This window comes from Haliaeetus leucocephalus, unplaced genomic scaffold (assembly GCF_000737465.1).
Source record: "Haliaeetus leucocephalus isolate CR32 unplaced genomic scaffold, Haliaeetus_leucocephalus-4.0 Scaffold154, whole genome shotgun sequence".
NCBI classification, from domain to species: domain Eukaryota; kingdom Metazoa; phylum Chordata; class Aves; order Accipitriformes; family Accipitridae; genus Haliaeetus; species Haliaeetus leucocephalus.
The window spans coordinates 1,860,485-1,872,735 of record NW_010972590.1 but is presented as its reverse complement, the minus strand read 5'-3'; positions in this window follow the sequence as shown (position 1 = coordinate 1,872,735).

Sequence of the window (12,251 nt, the reverse complement as noted above, 5' to 3'; positions counted from 1 at the left end):
TTAAGGAATCTGTCTTCAAGCCTCACCTTTCTCTCATCATAACTGGGTACCAATAAATCATCTGATTGTTTTCCTATGATGGCTTACTGAATCTAATTTAGCAGTCATTAGCTGACATACAGAGATGTTCGTGGGTTCAGACTAATGAATCCCACATCATGTACTCAACGGTCTAATTATCAGACTATAAAGTCAAGCTCTCTCTTGTGTCTCCTTCTGTCTGACCCCAGCTTCAACAGAAATGGCAGTAATTTGTATTGAGCTCCTTCAGTCTGAGGCAGCTCTCCTACGTACTAAGTTATTAGGCAAAAGCGAGGGTCATGCCTTCTACGTGTTGCGTTAACTTCAGTGGTCTCAGTGAGTACCAGGTGTACTCAAAGCACACTTACTCAGTTGCAAGGAGGTATGGAATTTAAACATTGAGAATGATGTAAATAGTAGGACAGGTACTCTTGGCTAGATGAGTGGAAGATGGGTTATGATCTTAACCCATCTTACCAAGCATGGGGCATGGACAACAATAAAAATTTACACACATAACTGATATTTACAAAGAAAACTTTCACCTGTGGCACTCATGGCACAAAAGTAAATTAGACAAAGGTCTTTTGGGTTGCGCTTTTGGGTTTACAGTCTAGCCAATCAGTATTTCAGGTACAGAAGCAGCAGCTTGGATTTCAACTTAAATGCCTGTTTCTGCCATTTTTGCTTGTACTGAGTAGCAACTTAACAAGTCATCCACTTTAGTGATTTCAGTGGATTAAAGCAGGGTGATCCAGTGTACTTTGGACTGGGGTCAAGAGACCTGGATTTTATTCTTAGCTCTGTTACTGACCTGCTGAATATTCTTAGCTAGCATATTTTTACCTCTGTGACTCATTCAACTCATTTATAAAATTAAGATAATAGAGCTTCCTTTATTAAGTGTTTTTACTTCAGTGGATGAAAAGTAGCATCCAGAAGCTTGATAGCAGAAGGAAAACTGCATGGCAAGACCAGATCTTGTGCAAAGGACATTAGCTATTAAAGACACTATATCCTTAAAGCAAAAGCATACACTCAAGTTTTGAACAGGCCATAAGTCTTGTGGGTCAGAGAATGAGGAGAACTGCCTGCTAGTTACAGCTGCCACAAATAAATGAAGGAAGCAAGGTAGATTTTTATAGCAGAATTAAAAGAAAAGGAACAGCAAGCATAGGAATTAGAGGGGGAGGGAAAGTGGAGAACTGTGTGTGTGACCCATTCTTGATAAGAGTCTCACAAGTCCTTCTTTCTTTGGTCACTATTTGCAGTACTCCGAACTATGTCTGGGTGTGCAGAAAAAGTTCCTGCCATTCATTGAAACTGCATGGTGTCTGTTCCTGAGCTAATTTGATGGGGAAAATCTGTTTTAGGTTTGAAATCTGAAATGGCCAGCATATGAGAAAATTAGGAAAAATAAATGAACACCAGAAAATTGAGTGTGTAATAACTACAGGCTTTCACTTGTTATGTGGAGGCAAGAGTAGGTAGCAGAAGTCACGAGGAGAAGGAAGAAAGTGAAAAGCTGGAAAAAAAGTGCTCACTGAGAAGTCCTAGGTGCAGCAATTATGAAGCATGTGATGTCACTTCTCATTGTGACATTTCCTACCTGTTCTTCTCACAAAGTTTTATTCATACAAGGGTTGTATAAGGCAGCTGTAAAGGGTATCTGGAAATGATGAGAAAATAGAGCTAAGTTCATGTTGAACTGATAACCATGCCAAAAGCAACTGTGGCATAGGTAGCAAAGGGTTGGCATCATTAAGGAAAAAACTGAAAGGAGCCTCAGATTGGAATATGAGCAGAAATCTCTAAGTGTTGTCAGACAGAAACTCTCACACAAATTAGAACTGCATAATTTATGTAAAATTTGGAGAATGCTGAATAAATAGTCATAATGATGCTAAGGGAACAAAAATCCATGGATGTAATTGGTGATAGACCCTTTTTCCACAAATAGTTATTGGTCTAATGAAATGACATATTGTTATTGTTTTGATTTAGATTGCAGTTACTGTATCACAAAAAAAAAAAAAAAAAAAAAAAAAAATTTAGGCCTCTTAGGTATCCCCTACAACTACGGTTGTTAATGATTTTTTATGTTTATTTGCCTTAATTCTCTAACAGCATCTGAGTTTGGCTTTTGAAATTTATTTCTCTTATAAAAAGCAAATTAGTAGACAGTAACTAGTGAATTTAAATAATGAAACAGTAACTCAGGTTCTCGCCAGACAATATTAATAGAGGCTTTGAGAATATGCAAGAGAGAAATGGAACTACAGTCAGGAATTTTAGAAATAAAAAGAAAGCTGCCAAAGCTGCATTTGACCTTGGGAAGGAAATATTGAAAAGGTTCTTTGACCATACAAATGCAAATGCAACAAATGCAGAGTCAAGATTAGCATGATCCAGACACATTTTTCTATGTCAGTGATAGTCGACCTCTGTTTTCAGGAAGATGAACTATGCTAATCTTGTACAGAAAGAGTTAAAGGCTTGTGGAATGAGACAGAAATTGCCTTACAAGACAGAAACTGAACAATATATCTGCATCAAGACAGCAGGTAATTTCCATCCAAGAACCTAAAAATTATATACAAAACTGTAAGTCCGTCTGTAACATGTTTGAATAATTTTATCAGGTCAGCTGAAGTATTTTGCAATTGAAAGCAGCAATATTTTATGGGAAAGGGAAAGTAAAAATGTTCTGTGCAACTACAAGCTTATTAATTTAGACTCAATAGCATGACAGTCTCCAAAATAAACCATGAAAATACAATTGGAATCATATATGGCACAGATTTATCAAAGTTAGACCATGCTAGCTAGCTTAATAGCTTTCTATGATAAGATAATTCAAAGATTTTATTTAGGAATTATATTGATGCTGAAGCCTTTGATATAGTGTCATGTGCTTAAGCCTGAAAAGTTAGGAATTGGAATAGGATCTGCAGACTGGGAAGAGACATAACCAGAGGAGAGATGATGCTATAGTATTGAAGGAAGTACCAGGGCTATATGGTCCCTGTAGGCCTTTACTAGCAGAGTTATGAAGACTGAATCAGCCTTATATAGTTCTTTCAAGAGAGTTGCTGATGAACAAAACCACACTGCGTGGATAGTCATCACCCCTAGGACAGTACTGGAAGAGAACCTTGAGGGATAAAGATAACCTGAAGAAATACCTTGTGAACTTTAAGATTTGAAGAAAGGTGAGAGGAAGTGAAACAGCACAGTAATGATAGGTCCCCTCTTCCCCTACATTCCAATAACATGAATTTTTATTCCCACATGCAAAATTTTCCAGTAAGGAATAAAAAAGCATTGCAAACAAGGTTATAACAGAAAACCTTATGCCACCAATGGGATACTAGTGTGAAAACAGCAAAGGCAGTTGGTTATATGATGTAGCATAGTTTGTTCAATAAATGTACCGTATATCCTGGAATTTAAAAGACTCTGTAAGTTTGCTGCCTACAAAAAAGGCAGCATCAAGGGAAAAATTTCCCTTACAAACTGGTATTTCTACATGAAAGTAAAGATTTTCAAAGCCAGATTGGAGAACTTAGTGGAAGCTGGTGGGCAATTAGGCTGTCCAGTTAACTTCCCCTTAATGGTGGATAGTAAAATCATAACTTGCATGAACACAAAGCTGAACTATTTGTATAACTTAGAGAAGCATTTCTAAGCCCAAAAGTTTCACCTCTCTTATGTGTGCATGGGCTAAGCAACACTGGTTAATGATGGCTTTATCTTGACATAGAATTGGAATGACTCCTAAAACAAGATTTATTGCTGAGGTGTATTCAGTTTGTCATCTTAATATTTTTTATTGTCCAAAAAATGACTCCCATCTAAACATTTGACTACCAAAAGAATAATTTGTCAAGGAAGCCTGATTAAAACTGAGACATTTATTTTCAAAATATTAACTTGGAGCAAAATGTATGGATCTCCTGTCTCAAAACTGAACTGTAACTTGAAATCTCATTTAACCTCCAGTTTAGAATGAAAGTGCTCGCTTTAGCAGATGCTTTGTTCTTGTGCTGGTTTATGGTAAAGGGAAAGGGAAATGGCGTTCACAATATTTGCCTCTTGCTGCACATTGGAGGAAATTAAAATAGCACAATTCCAACTAAAATAAACCTTGGATTGATTTCTGTGTAGATTTTTAAATATAGACCATAGTGTGCATTGTTTTCTGTCATCCTGCCAATCCCACCATTAATGCCCAGAGGTATCTAAGGTAAGTCACTGCCAATTCCAATTAATGTGCATCTGTTTTCCCCTTTCACCCCTCAAATGCTGGGGGCAAAGGAGGGGATCTAAACAGTAATTTTACAGTAAGTTAGGTTTTCACGTACACAGAAACTGACTTTAAGACCTTTGGCAAACAGCCAACATGGATTTGGATTTTATAACTAGTAAGAGCTCTTCAAGGAATAGGACTGGTATCTTGCTGAAGTCAGTGCCCCTGTTCAGTACAACAGGGACCCATGGTCCTTTGCTTGAAGCAAAGGAAGCTGCAAAGGAAGGCAGAAGCAATGCTGCAGAATTAAACATCCTTAATTTGAGGCTGAACTGGTGATAGGATGACTGCCTAAGAGGATTTTAAGCTGTCCACACAACCCGCCTCTTTACTACTGGTATTAGGTTTTATTTTGCTTCGGTTTGGAAAGGTTGAGAGAAAACTACTGATATAGAAAAAAGGCCTTGTGCTAAAGAAAATTTTTCTGAAGAAAATATCTCAAAGGAGAAGACAGGAGGGGGAGAAAATGTTTAGAAGCTGAAAGTTGTGTTGTAACTGAAATGGTCTCAGGCTATTAAGCTCGAAGTTTGTAGGAAAAACAATATTTCTCCCTAGATTACCAGATAATATAGCAGAAAAAAAGTAGCTCCAGACAATATCATTGCACCTAAGGCCTGCAAGTGGAATTTTGTCTCTTTGTAACACCTTCTACAAATCAATATGTAGGAATGATTCTCAGTATGAGCAGCATAGTTAAAGACAAAGAATGAAATAAGATTAAATAGTATCAAGTGATTGTATTATTACGTCATGCATGAATCAAAAGTGAAGATGCTGATTTCAACTGGACTTTGGATCACAGGGATCATCTGTACTTCTTATTTATTAATTTATATGGAAAAAAAAAATCACCCTTGCTAGCACTTACTAAGCAATTGCCTTTAATATGAGCATAAAGCAAAAGTCTCACGTGTAAAATTAGGTGAAATTTTCATTTTACATCTTCTTAGGAACCATATTTTTACTTATACCGTGGCTTCAAGATTGCTGGCAGTAAAATTCCCTTGTGCTGCACCCACACCCAAGCAGGGAGTGCACAAAGGGCCTTCTGCCGCAGGCAAGGTCTGCTGCTTGCCACAAGGTGTCACTTCACCCAACAGTCCCACTTCTTTTCTGACGTGGAATAGAAAACGCCTTAACTAAAAAGTCATTTCAAATCCTAAACGCAGTTTTCTAAAAAAAGGTATTTTAATTTGTCTCCCTCAGTTTCCTATTGCAAGAGCAGTCTAGGTTCTTTTTTCTTTGGGATGCTATTTAAATTGTTGCAGGCTCATTATTTTGAAAACAAATCCTTAACAGAAACAATACATGCCTGTCTTGTATCCGCAATTACTGGTTCACAACAGCAAGTGAATGCTGTCCACTGGGGAAAGTAATCTATTTATTTATTTATTTATTTTTAACAGGGACAGAGAAGTGATTGTCGTATTGTCTTTTTTTATCCCTGCATCTACCAGCAAGAAGAAAATGAGGGCCTACCAAACACTGATGCTATTTTACATTAGCAATTTATGATCAGAATTTGTCCTTTTAGCACTGCTAATGTTTTTTCTTCTGGCAGTCTGGGAGGATAACTCAGCAGCTGCAGCAGCAGGGCCTGTAAAAAGAACACTTCTTCAAGTGAATAAGAATTCAGAAAAGTGATACTGATAACGATCAAGCTGGCATAAAACTGGCCAGATACAATTTTTTCAGCTGGACACCACTCACTCAAGGGCAGACACTGCCCTGGATTTTTACCTCAGTTTGGTTTGGGTGTAGGTGCTAGCGGTAACCTAGATAACCCCAATGCTCTGGAGCACATCTGTTCCACGAGGTTCCCTGTGAACCACCGTGCAGCTCTTGCCACTGTGCCTTTCCCCTGTGATATTCTCTGCAAGGGCGAGCAAAAGAGATTGCAGTCGCACCGCCTGAGAGACCTGTTCACCCATTCTTGAAAACTTGTATGGTAATTATTAATCAATGATAATTTGGAAACAGGCTAAATTAGGCCATGAACTACAGAAAAGAGACTGAAACAGTATTTCACTGATGACGTTTCCTTTTTGAGTAACTTTTCTACATGTTCTGTCATCAGTCTGAGGCTTGTTATAATTACCTTTAACGGACTTTTTAAAATGTCTTTTCTAGGAGTGAAGATTTGGGGTCAGAGAAGAGAGTACTTCACATTTCAGCGTCATCACAGACAGCAAGTGCTGTTTCTGCACAAAATTACCTCAAAACTATTTCTGATCTAGAGGCAAATAGCCATAAATGTTCATTACGGCTCTTACCATTCAGATGTTAGTGAAGTGGCAGGAAAAATAAAGTCTGTTCTCTTAGCTATGAGATGAAGTGAAATGAGGGTCAACGAAGGATAACAACATGGAAAGCAAAGTTCAAACATTGTTCTTGCTAATCAACCAATACTGGATATCTGGCACGAATGCTGTGGAGCTTGACATCTCAAGGTCACGTCCTATATCATCCTCAGGGCTTGCATTTTACATCCTGCAGAGCAGCAGCCTCAGCTCTCACATTTGCTCAAGTCATGTGAGGCTGTAGGGCCTCCCCAGGCCTGACTGGCGGTTGTCCAGTGGTTCACCCTCTTTTACTGTGAAAAGACTTCTCTTGTTCTGCCTCCTCTCTCAGCCCTTATTCAGATGCAGCCCAGCAGCACGGAGGCTAATGGGTCAGGAAAAGGGAGAGTTTGCTTTTCAAATATGTTATCAGCCTGCAGGTTGGAAACCTGCAAAGAGTTACTGGTGGTGCCAGTATTGGAGAGCTGGAGAGGAGAACTCCATAAACAGGGGACAGAGGAAGACAGTAATTATTGCTGGTTCATTCAGGGGGAAAGTTACTTTTGTGCATCATGTCAGTTCACTATCTGAGTTTTCAAAGGACTGGTGATGGTTGGCGTCATGTCTTACTGAAAGCAGGCCCTCTGCATGTGGATGAACTTCACTTATTTGAGGGGAAACTTTGCCTTCTGGAAGAATATTTTCATCGAAAGTCTTGACTTGAAAACTTCCATCCAAAGTAGGATAATTAATTGCTTTGCTGACAAATGAAAAAGGGAAAAGGAAAAAAAAAAGAGGAAGAAAAAAGAAAAAAAAATAATAAGAAAGAGAGGGAAATGAGAGTTAAGACATAAATGAGTTTTGCTTGCTTTAATCAAGTTTTGGGAAGATGCTTAAAAAAGGAGTAATGAGTAGTCCATCATGGAAATATTTGCCTGTATTTAAACAGCTGCAGTTTCCCTCCTGCATGGGTCTTTCTGTTCAGTAGCTCTTACTCTATCACCCTAGCACAGCCTTCTTTTCAGGATGGCAAACAATCTTGTTTGTTGTCTGACATCCACGTGTTTTGTGCAAAAAATAGTGTGCCGTGCCCACTAATAACTTTCTCAAAAGCTCCAAACCCTAACTGAAACAGCCTCTTCCAATCGCCCCTTTCTGTGGGCAATAGCCTCTTCTAAAATCCCAGGAGGAGAACAGCGCAGCACTGGGTGGATGTTCACGGGCCTCCCCCGGCAGCTGGATGCAGCAGCCAGCGCAGCCCTTGTTTCCAGGGCTGCCCTCAGGGTCGGGGCTGTGGAGGGGCCGAGAGGGGCCGAGGGTCCCCGAGCCTGGGGCCGGGGCCGCGGCCGGTGCCCACCGTGCCATGAGGTATCAGTACCACAGAGCGAGTGCTGCTGTGGCCGGGGAAGGGCTGCGCTGCCAGTGCCTTGCATCCTCCGCTTTGCAGGGACCAGTGCAGCCCTCCAACCCTTTCTGAGGCGTAGTCAGCTTCCCGCTTTTAACAAGAGGATTCACTCTTCAGCTCCTGTGTTCAGGCACTTTCAGGTGCAGCTTCTGGTGTCTCAACTGGCTTGCGTTGTGTTTCCACCCCAGAGAAGCAACTGGAGTCCGGCAGCTCTCAAATAAAATTGCCTTGCTGTGCCACGTATGCATCATCTGGAAGAGAAGAGGGAAATTTTTGTGATCTACCACTCGATGTTGGTGGCGCTGAATTTTCACTTGAAGCTACCTAGGGGATACGCTGCTGATAGTCCCTGAGAGATGGGTACGCTATTGATATGCACAGACATGACTCTGATGCCTGGGGAATGAGACCAAGATACCATGGAAAGGGCGAGAGCATGACTGCATTTTGACTGCTTTGCTTCCTCCATAGCAATGAGGGTCTGAAAGGATATCTATGATGCCATAAAACTAGTCAATGAGGTATCGTATTTCCTTCTGGACTTGTACTTACTTCAGTGAAAAGAGTTTATAGACCAAAGACTGTATGTTAAAAATAAAACAGAATTTCAGAATCATACTTTGTGGCCTCAAAAGCCAAATGCTTGCATAACTATTTACTTGACAACACCATGTATTTTTAAGTGAAGACATACTTCCCTAAAGGTCCTGGGTTTTGAATGAATTTATCATTGTGTAAGGAAAATGCCATTACTGCCTAAGTCAAAAGGCTTTCCGTATGTCTAAACAGCACATAGAGTCAGCCTGTATAACCTCCACATCTCTCTGCCCCAGGCTATTAATTGGCATAGACCATGCTTCTGGACCTCTTTTCATGAAGCACAGAGGGTAACATCCATACAAAGCAGAAAGATAATTTAAATTCTTAAATCTATTCTAGGGTTAGAATTTGGGCTGACACATTCTTCAACTACGGCTAGGCATGGTGTTCTTCCATCTAAAATCACTGTTTTCAGACATCACCTTGCTAGATACAGGTTATCAGAGAAACAAGCATAAGATAGAACAGATCAGCTAGGGGAAAGGTTGGTGCTAGGAGATTCTCCAAGAACTGCAGTTAGGGTTCATGAAGATAAGAAAAGTAGGCTTAATATATCTGGCCATATTTAAGACTTCACAGACCCATCCAGAGCCACCTGGCAAAATTTCTGTCTGTGGTGGTAACAATCAGCTGGATGCAATTAACCTTAGCCTGAAATCAAACCTAAATGTGATCACCTGATCTTTAGGCTTAGTCACCTCATCAGGCTGCAATCTGGCTCTTCTCTGGAGGCAGGCAGAGTTTAATTAGGATCAGGAAACACCAGGAGAGGTGATTTAGGCTACAGGCCCTGCTAGATAACTGCTGTCATCAGCAGCTATTAATCTTCTTATTTGCCTAACTAAGGCAAGCTATGGATTAACCAATTCAAGCCAGTAGGAGGGGATCAGCTGGAGTTAGAAAGTTAGGCTTCATGGGGCTGCTTAGATAAGTTTAATGCTCACTGTGGCTTGTCTTAACTACCTAATTCTAGGTCTAGGCTATGCAAGCACCATCAGCTAAGGTAAAGCAATGGAGGTATCACAGTGCATGTGTATGTAATTCCAGATTACTGTTGATAGGCTAAGTCTAGCAGGGTCACACCTGCTCAGGGTATGGGGGTGGACACTGGTAATGGACTGCACGAAATGAGGATTACTTGCCTGAGCTGTACATCTGCAGCCAGTGCTGTAACTAGAGACTTTGCTCAGACTGAGTAATTGTGTACAGTACTATAACTGTTAGTGAAGGTGACAGGGAAGGGTAGGTAGCTATGGTCATTAAGAGGCATTTAAATATAGGTCACTGTGGTCCTGACTGGGATTGCTGAGTACTTGTTAAAGTGCATGGCTTTAAGGGATGCTTTGTAGGAAAGTGGGTGCTAGGGTATAGATAATGTCTGGAACAGGTTTGCTAATCTGGATTAAGGTTGTCTGTCTAAAGAAAAAATATTAAATAAAATCAATATTAAAAGAAATAAATCAAATTATAAAAGCCATAGGGACTGCCAGGAGTCGCTAGTTTATTATGAGATGAGGGCTCAAACCAGCAATGACTGATCTGCTGGTTTGGCAGCCAGAATTTGGATTAGCAGAAATTGGTTTAGCAGCTGAAAACATCCCACAGGCTAAAATCTACATTTTGGACATGTTTGGGTTCAGAGCAAATCATGCTGCTAGACCTGCATCCAAAATGGCAAACAGAATAGCTGAGAGCATTTTAGGGCTGACTATTGGGGCTAGGGATCAGTCAAGGACTGAGGTTGAGACAAACAGGCAAAATTAGGTTGATGGGGTCATTGGGACAGACCTACAGACTACCCTGGTTGAACTTGCTGGCTGGATGGTGGCACAGAGCCACTGTGCTGAGGCTGAAATGAGATTGGAGGCGTGCTGCATGCTTACTACAGTTGGAATAGATCTCCACTTCACATGAAACCAAAGACCATCACTGACAGAGAAGGTTATTTCGGTTGATGTTAATAGACACTGGTGTTTGCCATCAGTTTGTTTATACTTAACAAGGGTATAAAATTAAGATCTTCAGCTGAAAATTGCATGTAACTAAGTTGGGAATGTGCTACAGTTTTGGTGTGCTTGACCTATCTAGGCAGGAAATAAATCAGCCTAGGAATTTTTTTTACCCCTTGATCCCTGGCCATAAGTGTTAGTGAAGTTACTGTTAAAAGCTGACAACAGGAAGACTATTGATTCCACTGTATTTATTCCATGTTAAATATTTTCCCAGTAGATCTGGGAGGGATGGAAAGCAATTCAAGCCACTTAAAATAATAAGCTATTTCCTCTCCTTCCAGCACTTAAAATAATTGTCTTGGGGGAGGGTAAAGGGTCATTCCTGGCAATAATTGAATGGGTTCTTTTCATTTTATTCCTTTCAAAGATACTGAAGTTGTCTGTACTAAATGACTCTTCTATACCTGGCAGCTTTGATAACACTGTTCACTTCCCATAATAAATAGGATCAGCCTTCAGCACCACTTTCATTGACATTTATCTTGTGACACTATGTTTTCTATCAGTGTAAGGTTAAACACAGACCTTACTGTGTTTGTGACAGGTCTTGAGCCTGTCTGCATAGCTGCTACTGTGGTGAATAAACATCTTCCCCCTTTATCTAATAAGCAAAGATTAGCTGACATCAAGTGGTGTGCAAAGGAAAAAAGGGGAGAGGTTGCACAAGGGCTGTCTTCAATAAAATGTCAAAAGTGAATCTTTCAACAGCAAGATAAAAGGTAGGACAGCAATCATGACCTCCTTTGCAGGCACTTCCTGACCTCCCGTGCTCTTCCGCTATCTGCCTGGGGAGGATGAGAAGCCTTGTGCTTTGAATAATGAGTGTGGTACCTTTGCTAGGAGGGCCCAGAAGATTTGTGCCAGGTCTGGGTTTGTGTTGCTATCATCTCCCTGGGAGACTCTATTTATTTGCAAAACTCGGAACTGGTGGAAGAGCTAGTAATATGCTCTCAACAAGAGCACTGCTGTCCTAGTTCAGATGACAGAACCCTTCTGCTATCATCTTGAAATTTCTTAGGAAGCAAGGTTTGTCTTAGCAGCATGCCACACCAGTTAATACACATTATGAAATACTGTATATCCAAGAAACAATTTTAGCTTACTTACCAACCCAAATCTATTTAGTTCCTGAAGTGAACTTATATGATACCAGAATGCAGAGGATTTAACCAAAAAAGAATCCAATATAGTGGCTCAAAAATAAAACACCTTCATTCACTTGCATTTCTAATGTAAGGGGGGAAAATCCTTTGTACTTGAATTTAAAATAATTTTTTCAATACAAATTTTTGGAGACAGACTGAAACGTAACCACACCTTTAGACGCTGTACAAATTCTGGTGCTGTCAAAACCATTTTGTCCCTTCTGAGTCTTCCTTCCTCCCTCTACCTCTCAGCCCACGCACAGTGGATGGACACAGGAATGTTTTTGTTGAAAATCTGACCTGCAAGACAGTTTCTTGCTGATGGCCAAGAATACACAAATCCTTTTTAGTTAAATTAAACATGGAACAGAACAAACTCTCAAACTTTTCAGCTATTATCTAGGAGCCATGGCCCTGCAAGAGCAATCAAATATTCTGAGGATGGAAGAGCAACGATGAACGTAGAGATCTATGGAATCG